This window comes from Trachypithecus francoisi, unplaced genomic scaffold (assembly GCF_009764315.1).
Source record: "Trachypithecus francoisi isolate TF-2019V2 unplaced genomic scaffold, Tfra_2.0 Lachesis_group20, whole genome shotgun sequence".
In the NCBI taxonomy this organism is placed as follows: Eukaryota; Metazoa; Chordata; class Mammalia; order Primates; family Cercopithecidae; genus Trachypithecus; species Trachypithecus francoisi.
The window spans coordinates 9,350,309-9,373,009 of NW_022681466.1; the positions used below are offsets into that span (position 1 = coordinate 9,350,309).

General features: G+C 47.3%; 1 protein-coding gene across 1 annotated transcript in view; it reads left to right on the forward strand.

The window, feature by feature from the left end:
• The first annotated feature begins 17,436 nt into the window (after positions 1–17,436).
• Positions 17,437–22,701, forward strand: part of TNRC6C (trinucleotide repeat containing adaptor 6C) — a 156,731-nt gene continuing 151,466 nt past the window's right edge. The window contains exon 1 of the mRNA XM_033182348.1: positions 17,437–17,547. The gene's annotated coding sequence lies outside the window, so the exon portion shown is untranslated. The remainder of the gene's footprint in view (positions 17,548–22,701) is intronic.

Sequence of the window (22,701 nt, forward strand, 5' to 3'; positions counted from 1 at the left end):
CACCTTGTGATCGTGTGAGCCAATTCTCCCTAATAAACTCCCCCCCGCCTTTTTTTTTTTTTTTTTTTTAGACAGAGTCTCGCTCTGTTGCCCAGGCTAGAGTGCAATGACACGATCTCACCTTACCACAACTTCCGCCTCTCGGGTTCAAGCGATTCTCCCACCTCAGTCTCCCAAGTAGCTGAGATTATAGGTGTGCACCACCACGCCCAGCTAATTTTTTGTATTTAGTAAAGACGAGGTTTCACCATCTTGGCCAGGTTGGTCTCAAACTCCTGACCTCAGGTGATCCACCCACTTTGGCCTGCCAAAGTGCTGGGATCACAGGCACGAGCCACTGTGCCTGGCCCCATTCATCTGTTTATCTATCTATCTACCTATCTATCTGCCTCTCTGTCTATCTACCTACTTGCTTGCCTATCTATCTCTCTGTCTATCTACCTCTATCTCTACCTCTTTCTATCTCCTATTGATTCTGTTTCCCTGCAGAACCCTGATGGATACAGCAGTGTATAGGGCACTCTCTGCCATCCTCCCTGCTCCCTACCTGGGCCAGCTGTCAGAGTCAGGATGCAAGGGGATGGGGCTACTGAGCCTGGGATGCATCTGAAGACTCTGCTTCTCCAAGTTCCTACCACAAGCAGCTGTGGCAGCCCTACTTGTGTCCATGGTCTGGCTGCAGGTACCTTCTCATTTGCCTCTTTCAAGGACCCTGTGGTATAAAAGCCCTGCACACTGCCTCTCACCAAAGTCTGCTGCTGGGACATTAGTGTAGAAAGAGAGGTCTGCTTTCTTTCTGACTGCTATTATATTTGGTTTGAGTTGGACCCCAGGATGGAGGCACTTGGTGGCAGTTAATGCCCTTAAATCAAGCCCAATAAAACCTTTCATGCTGCTAATCACTGCACTGTGTGACACTCTGCACCCAGCGGTCTCCAGTGCTCACAGAATCTCTACAAAGGGACTGTGGCCTGCCGAGTGGTGGGGGGTGGTTGCTGCAGCCATTGGGATGATGTCTAACAAGGTCTTTTAGTGATGAGCACAGGATTCTCCAAAGAGATTTTTGCTGAAATGTCAGGCTCTGACGCTTTTTTTTTTTTTGTGCATTGAAACACGTGTCATTGCTGCAGAACTGTGTTGTCTTCTGGGAACAAACACAGAGGCCCATTGTTTATGCTGCCAATTAGGAACCGTGTTTGGCCCCAACACACAAAGGCCCAGTTGTGTTCAGACGGCAGAGGGAAGTGTCTTGGATCTTTCAACACAGGTCTTTGGGCAGAGGAGCCTGGGCTAGTCACTTACAGGGTTCCAGGGAGCCATTTCCTCCTGATTGGCCGAGCTGGTGATCCCGTTGGGACCTGGGAGGGTGCAGGTTGTTAGGGATGCCACCGGCTCCCATGACATCCCTCCATTGACAGCTCCCCTGCTGGACTTTCCAGGGGCTGCCACCCTGGGGTGTGCTGTCCCTGAGGTCCTACAGATCTCCTCCAGCAGAGCTGGAAGAGGAAGTTGGGCTTGGAAGAAGTAGCAGGTAAACTGAGCCTGTCAAAGACTTTCTGGCTAGGCAGGGAAATGTTTGCATGCTCCCCATCAACAGGAATCCATTGCCTCCATAGGCTGGTCACAGAGGTAACACAGGCCTTCGTGAGCAATGCAATCGATGTCCCTGTGCCCCAGAAAGAAGCTCTGCCCAGTGGCAGAGGTCCCTCAAATACAACATCAAAACCGCTTTAGTTTGACTTCTCTCAAAAAAGCTGGCCCACTAACTTGGCCTGTTTTAAAAGTAAAGATTAATAGAAATAAGATTTCCACCCCCCAAAAAATGCAACAGTTACTACACCTGTTCTTCAGGGGCAACTTTCAATTGTTAAGTGGGTGAAGGCACTTAACTGAAAGGGAGGCAAATTTTCTTTCTTTCTTTTTATTTTTGAGATGGAGTCTCACTCTGTCATCCAGGCTGGAGTGCAGTGGTATGATCACGGCTCACTGCAATCTCTGCCTCCCGGGTTCAAGCAATTCTCCTGCCTCAGCCTCCCATGTAAGTGGGATTACAGGCGCCAGTCACCATGCCTGGCTAATTTTTGTATTTTTAGTAGAGACAAGGTTTTGCCATGTTGGCCAGGCTGGTCTCAAACTCCTGACCTCAGGTGATCTGCCCACACTGGCCTCCCAGAGTGCTGCGATTACAGGTGTGAGCCACGGCGCCCAGCCTGGGGAGGCAAATTTTCTAAAACACACTTGTGGCAAAACAGTGCTGAGTTCTTCAAATGCACCATTGCCATCGTTGTCCCTGGCATCACTAAATGACATCCACACTCACAGTCCCATCAGAGAGGAGGACTTGGATCTGGCATCCTGGATCTAATGACGAGCAGAAGTTTCCTTAAGTAAATTATGGCAAATTCATTTGATAAAACAATATGCCGGCTATTAAAATGATTGCTATAAAGAGCTTACTAAATAACATGAAAGATTACAACGGGAAAAAGTTTCTTACTCCTAGACTAAACATGTTTCTCTTCCTCACAGAGTAATTCAAAACATCTTGTAGAGCATGAGCACATCTATAGATTTTTTAAAATTATGCTAAGATATGAGTCTGCAAGGAAACATGTTTAAATATTAACACAGGCTTCTTTGAGGGGCAATGTAATATTTTTCTTACTATCCTCCTATATTTTCTACATTGTTTCATAGCTAGTGTGTGTATTATTTTATAGTTGGAAAGAATAAAATAAGCAAAAATAAACAAACAAGCGGTGGCTGAGATGAGAGGATAGGGCAGGAACTTTATTTTCTAGCCTCTCCCTCGTTCCAGTGGCAAGCTATGCCCCTGGTCTGACGATTGGCAGCTGGAGACCCTGCCCAGGTTACGAGAGGTGAACACCCAGGACTTCTTGGCCAACTCCAGGTTATACCAGATGCCAAGTTTAGAGGTTTGGCAACCTCTGAATTTCACTAGTTTGGGTTTGGAGTTTTCCCCCAACTTCTGGCTAGGGAGGTACACAGACGCGCACACACACACACGGAGGAATCTACACACCTACACATCTCAACGTGAGAGGCGCCCTGTAGGAACACGCTGCGTGGCACCTTGCACGGTCCCTTTGAAGGAAGGTGGACTCTTTGGTAGATGCTGTAATCCCAGATCTCCAAGGGACACTGGCCCTGGACGCCTAGCTGCTGATGAGACAGGTTTTGGTGATAATCCCCCGAGTCACGCTTTCCAAAATAAAGGCTTTGTTCCAGGAGCGACTGTGAGCATCAGTACAAGGTACCTCCCAGGAGATTCTCTGTGTTAGTCCAAGGGCAGAACCTGTCTCCAGGAGGAGGGGAGCACACTCAGGTCCTAGGAGATTGGCAACACTGTGACTGGCTCTGGGTAAAGCTGCCCTCATTCCCAGTGCATCAACTGACTGACGTCTGTGGCTTGGGCAGCTGCATTAAGCCGGTGAATTTCTCTGCTTGGCCCTGCTCCTCAAATGATTTAACCTGTTGCTTTTAACGAGAATTGCAACTGAGTGTCTGAGATTAGACTCGTTCCCAAATGACCAACAAAAAGAATCTGCTTCCATTGCCCAAACCAGCTCCTTCACCCTTGTGTATACAGAACCCTGAGCCTGGAGCGCTGGCCCCTTCCTTGTTCCCCTGATACGCACCCTCCTCTTCAGTTCTAGTGCCATCTTCATGGCACCTCCCCTGACATCCACATGCAGAGGGAACCCAGTAATGTCTGGTACAGAAAGTCACGCATTCTAAATTAGTACAACCTCTATGGAAAACAGTAAGGAGAGTTCTCAAAGAATTAAAGTAGATCTACCCGTTAATCCAGCAATCCCACTACTGGGTATCTACCCAAAGGATCGGAAGTCATTATATGAAAAAGACACACGCACATACATGTTTACAGCAGCATGATTCACAATTGCAAAGCTATGGGACCAATCTAAGTGTCCACTGAGTATTGAGTAGATAAAGAAAATATACCATGGAAGAGTACTCAGTCATAAAAAGGAATGAAATCATGTCTTTTGCAGCAACTTGGATGGAGCTGGAGGCCACCAATTTTTTTTTTTTTTTTTTTTTTTGAGATGGAGTCTCGCTCTGTCTCCCAGGCTGCAGTGCAGTGGCACCATCTCGGCTCACTGCAAGCTCCACCTCCCGGGTTCCCGCCATTCTCCTACCTCAGCCTCCCAAGTAGCTGGGACTACAGGTGCCTGCCACCATGTCTGGCTAATTTTTTGTATTTTTAGTAGACACAAGGTTTCACTGTGTTAGCCAGGATAGTCTCGATCTCCTGACCTCGTGATCCACCCGCCTCAGCCTCTCAAAGTGCTGGGATTACAGCTGTGAGCCACTGCGCCTGGAGGCCACTATTCTAAGTGAAGTAACTCAGGAATGGAAAATCAAATGCCATATGTTCTCACTTACAAGTGGGAGCTAAGCCGTGAGGATGCGAAGACATACAGTGATAAAAGGGACTTTGGGGACTTGGAGTTGGGGAGGTTGGGTACAGTGCACACTGCCCCAGTGGCAGGTGCACTAAATCTCAGAATTCACCACTATAGAATTCATCCATGTTGCCAAAAACTACCTGTACCCCCAAAACTATAGAAATAAAAAATAATAATACAAAAAGAAAGTCAAACATTCATCCAGTAAGTATTTATTGAGCGCCTGTTACACACCGCACACTGGGGGACGCAACAGTGAGCCAACTGGACACTGTCTGCTCAGGCCGAATCAGCTGGGCACTTAGTAAAGCGGCCAAAAGGAAATGAGTGGGAATCCAGCCCCACTGACGGAGCACAGCAGGCAGCTGAGCTGAACGTCACAACATCTGGGATAACAAAGTGTGGAAGTATCTTGGTTGAGACCAGATTGAGGCTCCCTTGGGTTGACCTGAATAACAGGCTGAAGTGGTGAGCGATTGGTTTAATCAAATATTCCTAAAGGCAAACTATCATCTCACTGTTCACCAACTCCCCTCAGCCCTCCTAACCCTGCTCCTGAAACTGTCACTCACCTGGGCTCCTATCTGGAGCCACTCTGACACCCCAAGTCTCCTGCCCTTCAGTCAGCAGCCAAGTTCATGTCTCTCTCTAAAATGGCTCCAGCTCTCTCATCATGGCCACTACCCTATTTATCTGCACATTACCAACAGTTGTCTTCCCTTCCTTCAACAAACATTTATTAAACACCTAACATGTGCCAGCCGCTACGCGAGTGCTAAGACACAGAAACAACCAAAAGGGCAAGCGCAGAACCCACATTCCAGTGGGAGGGACGGGCATTAACTAGGGCTCCTGTGTAAATGGAGATGAGAAAGTTGACAGAATAAACGCATGGATGAATGAATGAATGACCCATTTGGACTGTCACATGACTCCTACTCTGATCCACCCTACAGATGCTGCTGGGATAGCCATCCCCTCCTACAGCTTTGCTCTTGCCACTTCCTGCCTTAAATCTTCAATGGCTCCCTACAACACACTAGATTAGGTTCTAATTCCCTAGCCCGGTGGCTCTCCATGCTCCAACCTCCCTTTCTAGTTTTGTTTCCTTCTAACCTTCTAGGGATGACCTACATACTAAACTAACTATGGCTGTATTTATTTGGTTTGCCTGTCCAGAAAATGTACTCCCAATTCTGATGTTGAAATCTTACCCATCTGAGGGAGGAGAAGCATACAGGATGATGCGAGGTGGTGTACAAGAGCCACATCCTCATCCTCTAGGGTAGGAAGTCATGATGTCAAAATAGGAAAATCAAGAAGGAAGAGAATGAGCATATTATTTAGAAACATTAGGGTAAATGGCAGAAGAAACAAAAAAGGATTTGAAAGTAGTTGACTCCGGGATAGCAATTCAGAGTGAGGAGGCTTGCAGGGCATGAGACTGGGTTTGTTGTTGTTGTTGTTGGTTGTTTTTTTGCTTGTTTTGTTTCAAAATTAGTAATACGTAATCGTCTTTTAAAACTATATACATGGGCGCAGTGGCTCACGCCTGTAATCCCAATACTTTGGGAGGCAGAGGCACGTGGATTGCTTGAGGCCAGGAGTTCAAGACCAACCTGGCCAACATGGTTGAAACCCCATCTCTACTAAAAATACAAAACAATAGCTGGGTATGGTGGTGCACACTGTAATCCCAGCTACTCAAGAGGCTGAGGCAGGAGAATCACTTGAACCCTGGAGGCAGAGGTTGCAGAGAGCCAACATTGTACCACTGCACTCCAGCCTGGGCAACAGAGTGAGACTCTGTCTCCAAATAATAATAATAATAAAACTATATACACGAATTACTATGCATTTTAAAACTGTTTTTAAGGTCGGGCGTGGTGGCTCATATCTGTAATCCCAACACTTTGGGAGACTGAGGCGGGAGGATCACTTGAGCCTAGGAGTTGGAGACCAGCCTGGGCAACAAAGTGAGACCCTCATCTCTATAAAAAGTCAAAAAATTAACTGGGCGTAATGGCACAAGTCTGTAGTCCTAGCTACTCGGGAGACTGAAGCAGGAGGATCACCTGAGCCTGGGAGGTCGACACTGCAGTGAGCTATGATCATGCTACTGCACTCCAGCCTGGGTGATAGAGTGAGACTCCATCCCAAAAAGCCAAACTATTTTTAATACATACAATATAGCAAGAGAAACATTTAAATAAGAACTAAAAATATGTAAAAAGATAACGTGTATAAAGTACATAGCTAATGTCTGGCGTGTAATAAGCAAAGGAAAATAAGGTTATCGTTACTTTGGTCTTTTCTATAAATTCTGTTGTGAAACAGGCAGGGACGGGGATGCTAGGCTTCTCCAGGTTTTACCACGTCACAACCCCGTGACAGCTTCCTAACTCATCTCTTAGGCTTCAGTGTTTCCCTCCCTGTATCACACCATCCTGCCCGTCCATGGCTTACTCGTCTTCCTAAGACTATTTTTATTTTGCAGTCCCTGTTGAAAGACCACAAAGGTTTCCTACTGTGTGTTAGGAGACTGGTAGCTGCTATAACAAAAAAAAAAAAAAAAAAAAAAAAAACACTCTCAGTGGATTTACCTCATACATGTGCACTTTTCACTCATCTGGTGTTCCTGGCTTTTAGGAGATGTTTCCCCTCTTAAAGTTTAGGGTCATGGGCCCTTTTCCTTTTGAGGCTCTTCTATCTCCTGGGTCTTCTGCATCCTGGCAGGAGAGGGCACAACTGCCTCTCAATTGCCCTAGAAGAGAGAGCACAACTGTCTCTCAATTGCCTTAGTGTGGACATGAATCACATCATTTCGGCTCACATTCCTTCGTCCAGAACTGGTCCCATGGCCCTGCCCAGAAGAGAAGGCGTTCTGGGAAATGTAGTCCTGGCTGGACACAGATGCCCCTTCTCAGTGGGAACTCACACTGGGGAAGTATAGTATGGATTTGGGTGGAGTCATCTCTGCCACATTCACCACCTGAAGAACCACATCCAAACTCTTAGCTCAGCCCAGTGGCTCACTTTCTAAGCCAAACTGTTTGGATTCTGCCTTCTAACAGGAGCCTTCTCTAGTTACCGTAACTGCATCTTGATGTCATCTCTAAGTCTATACATTTGATGGGACACATTCCATCCATCTCAATACAGTGGAGCTTTTCAAGTGCAAATGCCGTCTGCTCTTTGAAGACTTTCTCTTTTTTGTAGCCATCCACTGATCAAATTACTGGAACTGAAGAGACTTTGAGAGTTAGATGGGACCTTAGTCACAGAGTCCAATCCCATTGGTATAAGAAAAAGGGAATTCACCCAGGAAGATGAAGGAAATTCCAAAAACATGGCATTCCCAGCAAACTGATGTCCCTACCGTGCCAAGAATTCAGCCAGAACCTGAAAAGCCATGACAGGTCATGACGCCAGGAGTATGAATTGTATGTGATGCAAATAAGCCCAGCTGACCTCGTGGCATTCGGCTGCAATGTGGATTTGTTGTGGATGGGAGTCAGTCTCCAAAATGGCCCCAAGGAGTTCCACCTCCTGGCACTCACACCCGGTGTGGTCCCCTTCCACACTGTGCCACGGTTGGTCTGGGTGACCAATGGCATCAGGCAGAAGTGGTGTGCTTCTGATGTTCGATTAGGAAGGGCTTTGGCTTCAGCCATGGTGCTCTCTCTCTCTCTCTTGCGCTCCTTACTTTGGGGTGAGCCATGTCATGAGTGGCCCTGTGGAACAGTCCCTGTGGCAAGGGACTAAAGCCTTCTTCCCACAGCCATGTGAGTGCCCCCAGAGAAGACGCTCCAGCCCTGGCACATCTTCGGAGATTACAGACCAGGTTGACAGCTTGACTGCAACCTCATGAAAGACTCGCTCTGCAAGACTATTCTTGGATTCCGGATTCTCAGAAACGGTGTGAGGCACACATATTTGTTGTCTTAAGCTGTTAAATGTTGGAATAATTCGTTTCTCAGCAACAGATAACTAAAATAGAGTCCTTTTCATTGTCTACTTGCAATCAAGCGTGCATTTTGGTTTACTTGGGAGAGGGAAAACATTTAAAAATTATATAATACATTAAAGATTTTTTTTTAATTGGGTTCTACAAAGGTCTCAGGAAATAGCTGTCATAAATGTCAAATTTCTGGTTTGGGCGTAATCCCAGCACTTTGGGAGGCCGAGGCGGGTGGATCACTTGAGGTCAGGAGTTTGAGACCAGCCTGGTCAACATGGTGAAACCCCATCTCTACTAAAAGAAAAAAAAAATGAGCCAAGCGTAGTGGCGCATGCCTGTAGTCCCAGCTACTCGGGAGGCTGAGGCAGAAGAATCTCTTGAACCTGGGAGGTGGAGGTTGCAGTGAGCCAAGATTGAGCCACTACACTCCAGCCTGGGCACCAGAGAGAGACTCTGTCTCAAAAAATTAATAATAAATAAATAAATGTCAAATTGCTGTTATTTCTTCTGTGTGTTGTCCTGAGTCTCTGAATAATTGGTACACTACTAAGATAAAAGAAAAAGAGAAAGAGGAAGGAAGGGAGGAAGGAAGAGGAGAATATGATGGATGGAAGGAAGGAGGGAGGGAGGGAGGGAGAGAGGGAAGGTAGATAGAAAGGAAAAAAAGGAGGGAAGAAAGGAAAGGATGGAAGGAGGAAATGAAAGGACAGGAAGAGGAAAGGAGGGAAAGAAGGAACCCTATCCATCCCTCTAAAGCTATCTTGGATCCCACATCCCTTACGGAGCTTTCCCTGACCCACCCTCACATCTAATACCTAGATGTGATTTCTTCTACAGCACGTTGATGTTAACCTTCTTATGACATTAATCCGTTTACCTAATTTCATTAATTTAGCAAAAATATTTATGGAGCACCCAGTGCCAACTCTGTTCTAGGTGCTTGAAATACATTAGTGAACAAAATGCACAAGGATCTTGTACTGGTGAAGCTGACAATCTTACGATAAACCACAAACACAGTAAGAAGCAAATGACAGATTATGGAAGGTGATGTTACAGAAAAGAGAACAAGGAGAATGGGGAGGTAAAATTGCGTCTACCTTTTTCACATCCTTGCTCCGATCATCAGTGGCTCTGGAGGGAGGACAGGAGGGGTGGCCAGGTTAGCTTGGAAAGCCTGCAGGACTTTGCCGATGCCGAGTGCTTGCAAATATTTGCTCAATTAATGAAAGAGTGAAGGAGCTAGCCCTGAAAAGAGGAGTTCACTCAAAGGGCAAATCCAAAAGTGTCTGGCTGTTGACACAAAGCCCTGCTTCCGGTTTATCACCAGATCTATCACCCGAAGTGGGGCCAGAGAAGCCCATCGGGGTAACAGCCATGAGCGATCCTCCTTTCCATGAAAGTCCGCAGCCTGAACCACCTTCTCTCTCTCCCTGGTACCCCAGGTTGCCAGTTTTACAGAACTGGATCAAAGCAACTGCAGTGCCCCCAAAACCATCTGCCCAGTATCACAGGGCCCAGATAAATAAGGCTGTTTTCAGTGCCTGAGATCCCCTGAACAGGTGACATCCTCATCTCAACTTCCTCAGTCATCTCCTGTTCCATACTCAGATGCCCTCCACAGATTTCCACCCCTGAGTCTTCTAGGGATAGACTCAATGGAAAGACAGAACTTTGCAACATCCGAGTGCTGACCAAGGCTGGCCTCCAAAACATCAAAAGTGTCACTTTATGATTCAGATCCAAAGGCACAAAGGCAAATGAAATATGCCTTCCATAGTTATGTGATTATATATAGTTTGGAGGCTGGAATTTGCTTTAATGATAGGCAAAGATACAAGGTGTATGTTTTTCTATTAGTTTTAACACACCACAAACAGTAAATTTAACAGCAATGCTATTAATATAAAATAAAACAATAATTTATACTCGATACCTAGTAATAGAACTTCAGATCTGAAAGAAACCTTAGGCCACTTTCAACCGAAGAAATAAAGAAGACTGGGTATAATATCCTCCATTTTTTACAGACCACTCCCCAACACATGCATGCATGCACACATACAAGCTCACACACGTACACACATACAAACACAAGCACTGACATGCACAAACATTTATGCACACACACTCACATGTAAGCACAGGCATGTGCTCATGCACACACACACACACACATGCATGTAGACTTACCTGCCTCTGCAGCTGTCTCTATTGCCTCTTCTGCTGTCAGTGACAGAAGTGGTCCTCTCTCTCCCTGTACCATTGACAGGGTCCTGCCTCCACCGTGTGCCCAAAGACCTTTCTTATTCCATATGCAACCCCTTTAGAACATCTTCCCCATCTGGGTCCTCTCTTCTGGCTCACTCTTCTCAGCACATTCACTGCTTGAGTCTCTCCCTTTACAAACAGAACAAAACACTGAACCAAAACCACTTTACTGGTCTCACATTGACGTTCAGTCCCATTCCTTCCTTTCATAGTGTGAGCGTCCTGGGGTTGCCATAAGAAGTATCACACACTGCGTGGCTTAAGCAACAGAAACTTCTTCTCTGCTAGTTCTGGAGGCCAGAAGTCCAAGATGAAGGTGTCAGCAGGGCTGGGTTCTTCTAAAGGCTGGGAGGAAGAACCTGTCCCAGGCCTTTTCCCTAGCTTCTCATGGCTTGCTGGCAATTTTTGGTGTTCCTTGGCTTATAGAAGCATCACTCCAATCTCTGCCTTCATCCTCACATGGGCTCCTCCCTGTGTGTGCGTCTCTGTGTCCAAATGTCCCCTTTTTAGAAAGCACACAGTTGTACTGGGTTAGGAACCACCCTAATGACTTTGCTTTAATTTTGTCTGCAAAGACTATTCCCAAATAACGTCACATTCTGAGGTGTGGGGAGTGAAGACTTCAACATATCTTTTTAGGGGACACATTTCAATCCATCACAATGGCCCAACCAATGGCACGGTTCCTCCTCACTCTCAGTCTCTGTCTCCAGCCTTCCTCTCACCTTGCAGCCTGCTGCCGCCCTCTGCTCTGCCTTCCTGAGGACAAAATGACCTCGAGGCTGCCTGATTCCATCGGTGCGCTCCTGTTCTTACCACATGGACACAGTTGGCCACCTGCTCCTTTCTCAACCCCGTTCCCCTTGTGTCCCCTCCAGTTCCATGGGGCATCCTGTGGGATTCAGCATCTCTGGCTGTCCCTTCTTAGCCTCCTTTAGGGTTTTCTTCTCTCTTTGGTGCTCCTCAGGCTCGGCACTCAGCCTTCTTACCATCCCTCCTCATCCCTACCCCCAAGCTCATCATCTATGATCCTGCCTCCAACTTCCAACCCTGTGCAGGCCATCCCCGGGAGACTTCTCCAGCCCAGACACCCCATGTCTGACCGCCACCACTTGACGTGTCCCAGGTGGCTGCAACTCTAAATGTACCAAACCAGGCTCACCCCTTCTTCCTCAGGGTCCCACCCAAAGACTCGAGCGCAGCCTACTCCTCCTTCTGTAGCCCCTGCCTCACCATCCATCCTTTCTCACTGAGAAAGACAATGGGGCAACATCCTTTACCATCCTCCTTACCCTCCAGATAAGTCAGACTTCAAGTCCCCCCGAGTTGAAGTTAAAGTTATCTTTCAAGTAGGTCTTCTCTGCTTAACTTCTGTTGCTACTCTAGGGGATTCCATAAGTTCTAGTTTCCTGGCTGCAGAACTGTGCAGGCTGTCTACCCCCTGCCATCACCTCCTCCTTCGCCCTTCCTCCTCCAGGTCATCTGCCACAATGTTCCCAGGGAGCTCTCTCTAACAGTCAAGTGTAATAATGTCTGGCATCATCCAAGAGCTCCACATTGCCTTGAGGATAAAGTCCCCAACTCCCTAAGGTCACATGAGATGCTCCTTGTATCCATAATCTGGCCTCGGGTGTGGTGGCTCACAACTGTAATCCTAGCACTTTGGGAAGCCGAGGTGGGTGGATGGCCTGAGCTCAGGAGTTCGAGATCAGCCTGTGTAACATGGTGAAACCCCATCTCTATTAAAATACAAAAAATTAGCTGGGTGTGGTGGTGTCTGACCATAGCCCCAACTACTCGGAAGGCTGAAGCAGGAGAATTGCTGGAACCCGGGAGGCAGAGGTTGCAGTGAGCCAAGATTATGTCACTGCACTACAGTCTGGGTGACAGAGCAAGACTCTATCTCAAAAAAAAAAATAATAATAATCTGGCCTCTGCTCATCTCTCCCATCTCCTCTTACCTGGTCTATTGCAGCCTCACTGATGTCTTCCAGCCTCCTGAAAGTGCTGCACTGCAAGCTCTCTTTGGTTTCCTTTACGCTGACCATTTCCTCTTTCTTCAATGCCCTTCCATCAGTTTCTGACCTATTACTGCTTTCCCTTGCATCTTTCAAGACTCAGATCTGACGCCCTTGGAGAAGTCTTCCTGAGCCCTTCAGAACGACCTGAGTCTCTTCTGTCTCCTGCAGCACCTCGTATGCATTGTAATCATAGCTCAAGCACGGCTTGCAGTTTTAAATCCCTGGCACCTAGTTCACTGCCTGGCACGTAATACACGGCAATAAATATTCAGTGAGTATCTCTAACTCAGTGAGGAGTACAAAGGAGAAGTCAGAGGCCCAGAAACTTGCCTAAGGTCAAACAATTAGTGAACAGTGGAGTTGAGACGCACCCTTACTCTTCACTTTAAGGTTCTAGTCTCTATTCCAATACTATTATCAGCATAGTGGGAGGACAACGGCATCAGAATCACTTGGGGAGCTGATTAGAAATGCAGATTCATGGGCCTCATCTAGACCTAAGGTGAATTTGTAATGCAAACAAGCTACCCCAGTGATTCTCATCAACAGAAAGTTTGAGAACCAACACCCTATGCCTTGCTGCTTGTCTGAAAGGCCTCTGTAAATGTATCACATTTTTCTAAGGCAGTTCAGTTGTTATCTATTGGTGACAAGCAGGGAGAGCTGAGCCCAGCTTTCTTACATTTTCATTGAAAAGCAATCATTTGTTGGAGTCCTGAAGCTTTTCCCTTTAAGAGTCCATCATTAGGATGCAAATTATACGTGTAAAACAACAGAAATAGGAGGATGGAGTAATTTAGGCACCAGTGTGTGGTAGGAAGTGACTGGGCTTGGAGAGGGGTATTATACGCAAATACAAGCCCCAGAAAGGTGCCTTTAATTCTCTCCTCCAATTTTCATTGCCTCAGAATCACCTGGAGGACTGGATAAGTTGCAGATACCTGGACCCATCCCCAGAGGTTTGGATTCACTGGGTCTGGCAATGGGGTCTGAAAAATTGCCCTTCTAACAAGCTCCTAGGTAAAGCCAATGCTGCTGGTCTAGGGAACATACTTTGGGAACCCCTGAGCTAGTCAACATTTTTACACAACACTGTTTTGCAATAGCCATGGAGATAGGGACGTGATCATCCTGCCTTTGCGCTTAAACCCCTGCACAGATGTGGATCTTGCTGCCTTTCAAAATGGAGTTTTTCTTCCCATAGCATGTTGGGGTGCAGGTGGTATTTGGTTACATGAGTAAGTTCTTTAGTGGTGATTTGTGAGATTTTGGTGCACCCATCACCTGAGCAGTATACACTGCACCCTACAAAATGGAGTTTCTATTAATAATTCCATTTGATGGAAACTCCATTTTGTAGGGTGCAGTGTATATTTGAACAGAACCGAAAGTTGCCTGGTATCTACCACCCGCTGATCTTCAGTTGGCTTCTTAGGGTCTTAGAGAACATATCTGTGCCTATTTGCATATGAGATTTTCAAAATTATCTGAAGACAGCCATCCTGCCTTCCTTGTCTCTTCTTCCCTGCACCAGTCTCTCCTGCTTCTTCAGCTGTTGGTCAGACTGGAGGATTTCCACCAACGACTGGCTGTATTCTGAGTCAGTCTCTGTTGATTTCTTTCTTGCACCATAGTGCCCAGAATTGGCCAAAATACTCCATTTGGGACCTGACCAGCTCAGAGTGCAATCTCTTAAACTGGACACTATTTTAAGGTAGTGTTGTTGTTGTTGTCTTAAACAAATCAGTTCATACATTTGCCTTGTTGAGCATGTGGTCATCTATAACAGAATTTTTTATGACCTTGGATCCAGCTAGATCTTCTTCATTTGTCTTCAATTAGTTGACATTTTAAGAGATACATTTAACATTTAATCCTCTTAAACGTAATTTCGTTGGTTTTGCCCTTTTTTTTTTGAGACAGAGTCCAGCTCTGTCATCCAGGCTGGAGTGCAGTGGCGCCTTCTTGGCTCACTGCAACCTCCGCCTCCCGGGTTCAAGTGATTCTCCTGCCTCAGCCTCCCGGGTGGCTGGGACTACAGGCACCCGCCACCACGTCCAGCTAATTTTTTGTATTTTTCGTAGAGATGGGGTTTCACCATATGAGCCAGGATGGTCTCCATCTCCTGACCGCCTGATCTGTCCGCCTTGGCCTCCCAAAGTGCTGGGATTACAGGCCTGAGCCACCACGTCCAGCCCTACAGATGATCAATTTATACCTTAGTTATAAGGTGGTGGTGGCAGGGCTGATAAGAGGATGACCAACCCCAAACATGAACGTACCCATTGTTACAGCTGTGCCTGGGGTTCCTACTCATACTTTATCAGTTCAAACAACCACTAATAAGTGTCACTGCTCTGCAGTCTTAAGATTCGTGGCCACCATATGCCTCAACGTTTCTGGGTCAACTTCAGTTTCAAACATTCTCTCTACTGTCACAGGTCCACATGCCAAACTATGAGTCCAGTTTGGGGTTCAGAACATACAGTCTCCATAGTTCTGCCTTTTCTTGGTGCTCGGGAGTCTAGTATCATTGGAGAAGAGGACGATTTTTGCCGGATTAAACTGAGGGAGGGGAGGAACCAGAGAGGAACTCAGAGGTGAGAGTCACAAATCCAACGTCAAAGACAATGCTAAATAATGTATTTTGGTTCAATTTTCCAAAAAGTGAAGTTCTGCATATTACAATGATTGGTCCACCCAGATACCTGGATTCCTCATATATGTAGCGGCAGTCTACTTCGTGGGCGCTGCCTATGTTGAAGATGTTATTTTGCACTCCCTTCTGGAGCATGTGATAATACCTCTACCTCTGAGAAATACAAAAGATGCAGGTTCTCTGCAGTCGAGAATTAAATGAATGTAAATAAAACGAATAGACAAGGCAGAAGCCTCCATGTCAGCTCCCTCTGCCTTCAGATCCTTCTAAGGGATGTGGGTTCTCGGGAGGGGAAATATACAACACAATACAACAGACATTTGACGACCCTTTAGAGGGTGGTTTGTGAATCTGACTACCGGAGGGCTTAAAATATGGCAGAAAGAAGAAAGGAGCTCATGGGACCCTGAAGGGAAACGAGAGCAGGGAATTTGTCTCTTTCATCCACAGACGTTTCAAAGCATGACACTTGCGGTAACAAAATTGCATTGCGAAAGTACTAGTGTGTTATTATCTCCTCTTCAAGACGGGGACACGTAGACAGGGAATGGCCTCTTCCAATACCAACTTCCAAGTAGCACTGCTGATCCTTCACCGAACGATGGGGTTAAAGCTAGCCTGCTTCTGCGACCTTGCATGAAAATGGAGAAAATTCTTGGTTTCAAAATCTTCTCCTGGCTTGAACCGAAAGTTAAAAAGGACTTTTCGAATTGCACATTGCGCCTGACCTTACCTACCACTAATGAAGAATGGATTTCGAGGAGCCGTGGAATGGAGGATCACGGCGGCGTACGGAGCACCGGGGAGGAATCGTGGGGTGCGTAGGGGCCGGAGCGCCCGGGTTCCGCCCGGACCGAAGGCTTGTGTGGTGGGGGTGGGGTGTCTGTGCTCCAGGGAAAGGGCTGTTTCCCCGGGGGACTGTTTCGCAGCGAGGCTTGTTGTGCTCCCAGCTGGGCGCTCCCTGGGGAGCCACTGCGCGAAAGGGCGGGCCGGGAGGCGCCGGGTGAGCACGATGCTCCAGGGCCCCTAAGGGCTAGTGTGCGTATGTGTGCAAGGTGGGGCGGTGCAGGGCGTATGCACGGCAGGGGCGGGACTCGCGCCGGTGCGGGAGCCGGGCGCCGCCGGGCAAAATTACAGGATAAAGCCCAGGCGTCGCGGGGCGCTGGCCGGGAGAACCCATCGGATGCGCAGACCCGGCTCGGCGCCCCTCCCGCCAGCACCCTAACGCGGAGCCACAGCGCCTAGGGACCGGAGGGCAGGCGGCGGCGGCAAAGGACACCACGCAGGTCTACACGTACCCCCCGGAGTAGCGCGAGCTCCCAGAACTGGCGCCGCTCGCACCCCAGCGCGCTCCCAGCGCGTTGTAGGGAACCACCGCGCGGGCGGGTATTAAGGGGAAAGGAGGAGGCGTGGCCTGGCCGAAGAGCCAATGGGCCGAGAAGGGGCGCGCGGGGGAGGAGCTCAGGCGCAGAGTGCCGATTGGCCAGTTCGCCCTTCGGTATGCAGATGCAGTGGGAGTCACGTGCCAGGGGCCGGGACGACTTCCTGTTGGAGGCCAACGCGGGGCGGGGAAGGGGGCGCGAGCGCCCCGTCTGGCTGAAGCGGGGGGAGGGGGGTTCTTGTCAGTTAGAGCAACAAGATGGCCGCGGTGGCAGCTCCGCACCTCAGCGCGACGGCCCCGGGAGCCGCAGCCGCCGCCGCCGGCCCCGCAGCCGCGCAGCCTTGAGCGCCGCCCGGGCCGCCCCCTGACAGGACAGTTCCAGCGCCCGCCGCGCTCCCGCCGCCGTCACCGCCGCCGTCGCCGCGGGCCCGCCCGAGCCGGAGGCGGAGGGAGCGGAGCGGCCCCGCGCCCAGCCGTCTGCAGCTGCCGCCACCGCCGCCACCGCCTAGGACCCGGGCCGCGCCGGAGCCACGTCCCGCAGGGCGTGAGGAGAAGGACGCGTCGCGGCGTTGCCGGGGCCGGACCTGGACCTGCCGGGACGCGCCGCCGCCCACCCGCCCGCGCCGCCGCCGCCGCCGCCCGCGCCGGGACCTGAGCCCGCGGCGCCGGCGCTGAGCGGGCCCCCGCCGCCCGCGCACCCACGAGGTCCCTGGGCGGTTGTTCGTGTCGCCGCCGCCGCCAGGCCCGCGCCGCCGGAGCCCCGCGGAGCCGCCGCCGCCGCCGCCGGGGACGGAGCCCAGGTGAGCGCAGCCGTTCGCCCGCTCCTCGCCGCCGCCGCAACTTTGCCCGGAGGTTCGCGGGCCCTTTGTTCGGCCGAGCCGAGCCGGGGCGGGCGCTGGCCCCGAGCGACCCGCGTGCGGCGCCGGGCCCCGGGCCGGCGGGGTTTGGAGGGGAGCGGCGGGAAGCGGCCGGGGCCAGGGCGCGTGTATGCGAGTGTGAGACAGGGCTGTGCAGACGCCTGGTGTGCATCACAATCAAACGGGAGTGGAATGGAGGGCTGAAGATGGTTGTGCCCCCTCCCTTTTAAAACTCATGCAGCGGTGAAATTCGGTTCTCTCCGGGCAGCCACCCGCAGATTTTGCATTGGTGATGGCAGGCGCGAACCCGCCGCATTTTGGTGTAGGAGCCCGGTAGTGTTGTTTGGGGGAAGAGAAAAACCCGGGGCGCGCTGCGGGTGGGCGGAGAAGGACCCCTGGGCGCCCTGCGGGTCTGAAATCAGGTGGATTTTCTAACGGTGCTGCGACTGCGGAGTAATGCGTATGAGGAAAACGAGCCGTACAACATCTGTCCTGTTATCAGATAACGTAACCCGAGCGCCGCGTTGCCACCTCTGCTTTAAGCGGTGCCTCCTTTGCACCTTTACCTTGAGGACGAGATTTAATTGATTCGTAGCTGTGAAAATGTGCAGATGTGGATGTGGGGGTTCCCTGCGTGTTCACCTGGGGAAGAAATAACTGGCATGCATGTTACACGGAGCTTTGGGGATCTTAGCAAAAATGAAGGCTTGCTGCTTGGATGTTGTGCCGATAGGTAGAGGAGAAGGAGCCGCTAGATCGTGGCTGCGCCTATTGCATTCGAAGGCATTTGACGGTATTGGTGATTCTGCACGTAATTAGTGGAGTTGTCTCAAACCTTTGCCTCCGCCAAATGAAACCTCCATTTGAGTGGTCCGCTCGGTTATTTCTAGGCGTGAACTGCGGATTCTAAACTCAAAATGGTGCTCTGTAGATGTCCAACTTCAACGTCTTTAAGGAGTTGCAAATTGGAGCCTTCTGACTGGGTTAATCCATTGTGTAGCCGAGGTTCGATTTTTCTCGAGTGTCTGGGGTTCGCGTTGATGTACTTTGGCCAGTACAAGGTAGCCAATTTATGGTGATCGCTGTGAGAGCCCCGCACGTCCCTGAATGTAATTTGAGCCTGCATAAGGCTTATTTCATGCGAGGGATTTCCTACAGTTAGAATTGAATATGCGAATGAGTTGAGACCCTGGAAACCTGGCTTGAGTGTTTTCAGAGGACAGTGGTAGCTGGTTGAAATGTGTAGGGGGTGCTGGCAATCATATTCATAGATTCCAGATTTCCTTCGGTACTGTGTGAAAGAATAAATGATAAAACTTAGCCCCAGGCCAGATGAACTTGGTTAGTAGAGGGCACCTTGAAGAAATTTACATTGTTCCAGAACAACAGAGGTGGCAATGGTCTTTTAACATTTTTCACTGTGGCACCCCTAGGATGCTTTGTTGGGGAAAATAATGCAAAACAAGGTTTTTAAAATGACCAGTTATATTGTCGGAATTAATTTTGTGTGTATTAATAGAACAAAGTAATGATGTGAACATCATTTACTTTATTTACCTATACTGAAAGTTTTTTTTCTACAGAAGGTTTTTAATATTTATTTTCGTAAGAATAGACATTATTGGAATCTGTTTTTCATACAGATTACTCATGACCTGACCATAGGCATAGTCAGGCCATGAGAAATTGATAGCTCAGAAAATGGTAACAGTAAACACACACACACATTCGTTTTTATTATAAGGATCTGATTTTAAAAGCTTGTTTGTAACTTTTCTGTGTTTCTTGTCCAAAACAAAGACCTTGCTGACCTTACCTCGGTTTTACTGGTTTTTTTACTTTTTTTTTTTTTTTTTAGTGCAGTGGCACGATCTCGGCTCACTGCCACCTCCGTCTCACGGGTTCAAGCGATTCTTCTGCCTCAGCCTCCCGAGTAGCAGGGATTACAGGCGCCCGCCGCCACACCCGGCTAATTTTTGTATTTTTAGTAGAGACGAGGTTTCGCCATGTTGGCCAGGCTGGTCTCAAACTCCAGACCTCAGGTGATCCGCCTGTTGCGGCCTCCCAAAGTTCTGGGATTACAGGCGTGAGCCACCGCGCTCTACCGTTTTTACTTTTAAGGTATGAAATTAAATATGGTTGATACGAGACTGTCATAAGGTTTAATCTTAATTTCATTTTGGATTCTGCTATTTAAATACTCTGGTAGTAACCTGGAGTATATGTAAATGTTGATTTTAGATTTTCGTCCTTACAGTGTTTATTGTGGGGTTTTGTTTTGTTTTGTTTTTCAAGTAGCATATGTCTTAACACTAACAGATTATTTTGTAACAGGTTTACATTTGTATTTAGTTGGCTCAGGAACTTTGGAGTAAATAGTTGCCTTTAGAATGCTGATTGTGAAGGTAAAGTGGAATGAACTGTTTCATTTGACATTCAATGATTAAAAAATAACTAAGTCATACAGAGGATATATGAAACTAAATACAGTATTTTTCATCACCGCTACTGCCACCTTTTTGTTAAACAGCTGGCTTTCCTGAGATAAATGTGTGCTTTTCCAAATGCTGTCATCTGGCTTACTTCCAAAACCAAGCCAGAGGAGGAGGGAGGTCAGGACTGGAGTAGGGCAGCCCTTCTCCTTAGTGAAGGGAGCTTTCATTTGGAAAGAAATGGAAGACACAGTTCCTGCAATACTGGCTGGGAATGAGGTATTTGCATTACCTCTCCAACCCCAAGTGAAGGGGATGAGGTCTTGATTGTAACTTAGTCTTGCTTGACCCAGGAAAGCGATGCTAACTTGACTTTTTTTTTTAAAAAACTACTGATGAAAGTTAGTTTATTGTTTGATTTGAATATGTAGAGTATCTTTGGCATGGTAGAACGTCACCAACAACCTTTTAAGATTGAAGAACCATTTTAAAGACTATTTGGGGGTCTTTTTGGCCTTTTCCAGTAGGAATTGGAGCATCAGATTGCATGCTTATGCTTTGGATGACTGTTTATCATTCAGTGAGGGTTTATTGTGCAAAGGTGATACTTGAGATTTCATAAGAAAGAAAATCGTTTGGCTGTGAAATTTAGGCTGTCCCATATACCAAAGTAAAACATATGAGACAATTAAGATTTGAGGATAGAGCACGCAAAGATTACCAAGAGCAACTGAAGCCGGTGGAGAAGGCACAAGAAATGGAGAGAAGGAGACAAGGACAGATTTATAGACGTCCTTGGAACTGGGAGAAGGATAGGTTGAGGCAGCGGGAGGCAGAGTCCTGAACAGACAGAGCGTGAAAGGGTCTCTATAAGCCGGGAAGAACCAGGTAACTTTGTCTGTTTTGTTTTTAATCTTTCATTGAAATTGTTTTGGCTTCTGTCTCATACTTTTAAGACAAATGGGTTTTTTACCTTTTCTCCAGCTCTATTTCAGAGGGTCTTCAGATATTTTAGGTGAGAAGTAAGGAAATATTTTCAAGTGTTGGTGACACAGTCTTTAGTCTTTCTTGCATGACAACTGGTTTCACAGTGAAGGTGACTGGATTTTAGTTAAGATACTTAACATCTTAATATTTTGTTTGAAGATGTTATAGATTTGAGCAGGGACAGCAAAATGTCGGGTGAGAAGTGGCTCATATTTTGTGGGGAGTAGATTGTACAGATTTTCTTACTTTTACTCAGTCTACTACTCTCCAAATTTATACAAATGAGTTTTTAAATAATTGTGTGGTCATGAGGAGAGCATTCTGTACAAAATGATATACAATAAGCTTTCTTTAAGTAGACTTTAATGCAATAGAGTTCATTTATAAATTTTCAGCTTACACATAACTTTTTAGGAATATAGTTACTTAAAAATGTAAAGGTTACTTGTCAGAAATAACTATAAACCTTGTGCAGAAAGTGTATATCTGAAATTAAAGCTGAGAAATGTATAATCTTAACCAGTGAAATTGTTTGAATAACCCGATTAAAATAATGGTACAGTTTCCTGTTGTACAGATTGTGCATTTGAAATCTTAATTTATTTAATGAAAAGTAAATTATATAATTTTTAAAAATCTCCACCTGGGATATAACAAGGTTTTACATGTTTAAAATATGCTGAAAATCCATACCCTTTGTTCCATTTTTGGAGTTTTACTAAAAATGAATTCTTTTCTTAGCCTTAGATGTTTTCAGAGAATGAAGAAGCTATTGCAGGGATGGAGAGCTGTTTGTTAAGAATGCATTCCTCCTCTGTAGCCCTCAAAAGACTATGGAGCTGTGTGCAGAGCTAGACAATCTGGGCATCCAGCCATAAAACATCACTGCTGTAGCACAGATAGTTGTTCGCACTCTCCTGAGCCCTCTGTGGCTGCAAACCACAACAGAAGGAATGGTCTTGGGAAAGCAACGCTCACTGTTATTTTGAACTCTTAATATTCTCTGTGTCTCTCTGAGTTCCAGCTATGCATTGGGACTTTGGTTTTCTAAAATATAGTAGTGATTAAGGTTGAGCAGTAATATAGCTTCTTAAGTATATGCCTCTTGTAAGCCAGTGGATTTAAATGTTTGCTCTAGGAAATAAGGGATGTCTAGGAAATAAGAGTTGTCTGTCCCACCATCTTCCTCTTTATTTGCCTCTTTGTTGCAATATTTCTTTTCTGTTGGAGAACCATATGATCATTGGGCCACACACAGTGCACATGGCCCAAAGAGTCATCTCAAATCTTCAGCTATCTTGTGGGATGGATTGGTCTAACGTGGCCCGGTTTCCACTTCCTCATTAACCTTTTTGGCATAACAGATTTTTAATTTTTTGCACAAAAATGAAAGTGTGACTGGCATCTATTTGTATAAATCCAAATGGTTTACTCTGAAGACTCTGTTTTCCTTCTTCAGACCATTTTAGAAATTAATACTCTATTGTATCTTTATAACATCCTTCTCTGAAGGATTGAACTGCCAACCTATAGTAACACAATATCAAGTCGAATTATTCTCAGCAGTTGGATAACTCTTGTTTGTGGTTGAGTCCTTTACTAATGTGCAGACTGTCTTTTGACGTGGCTGATACCAGATGCAGGTGGTTATTGGGAATATGTGCTTTGTTTGATTCAT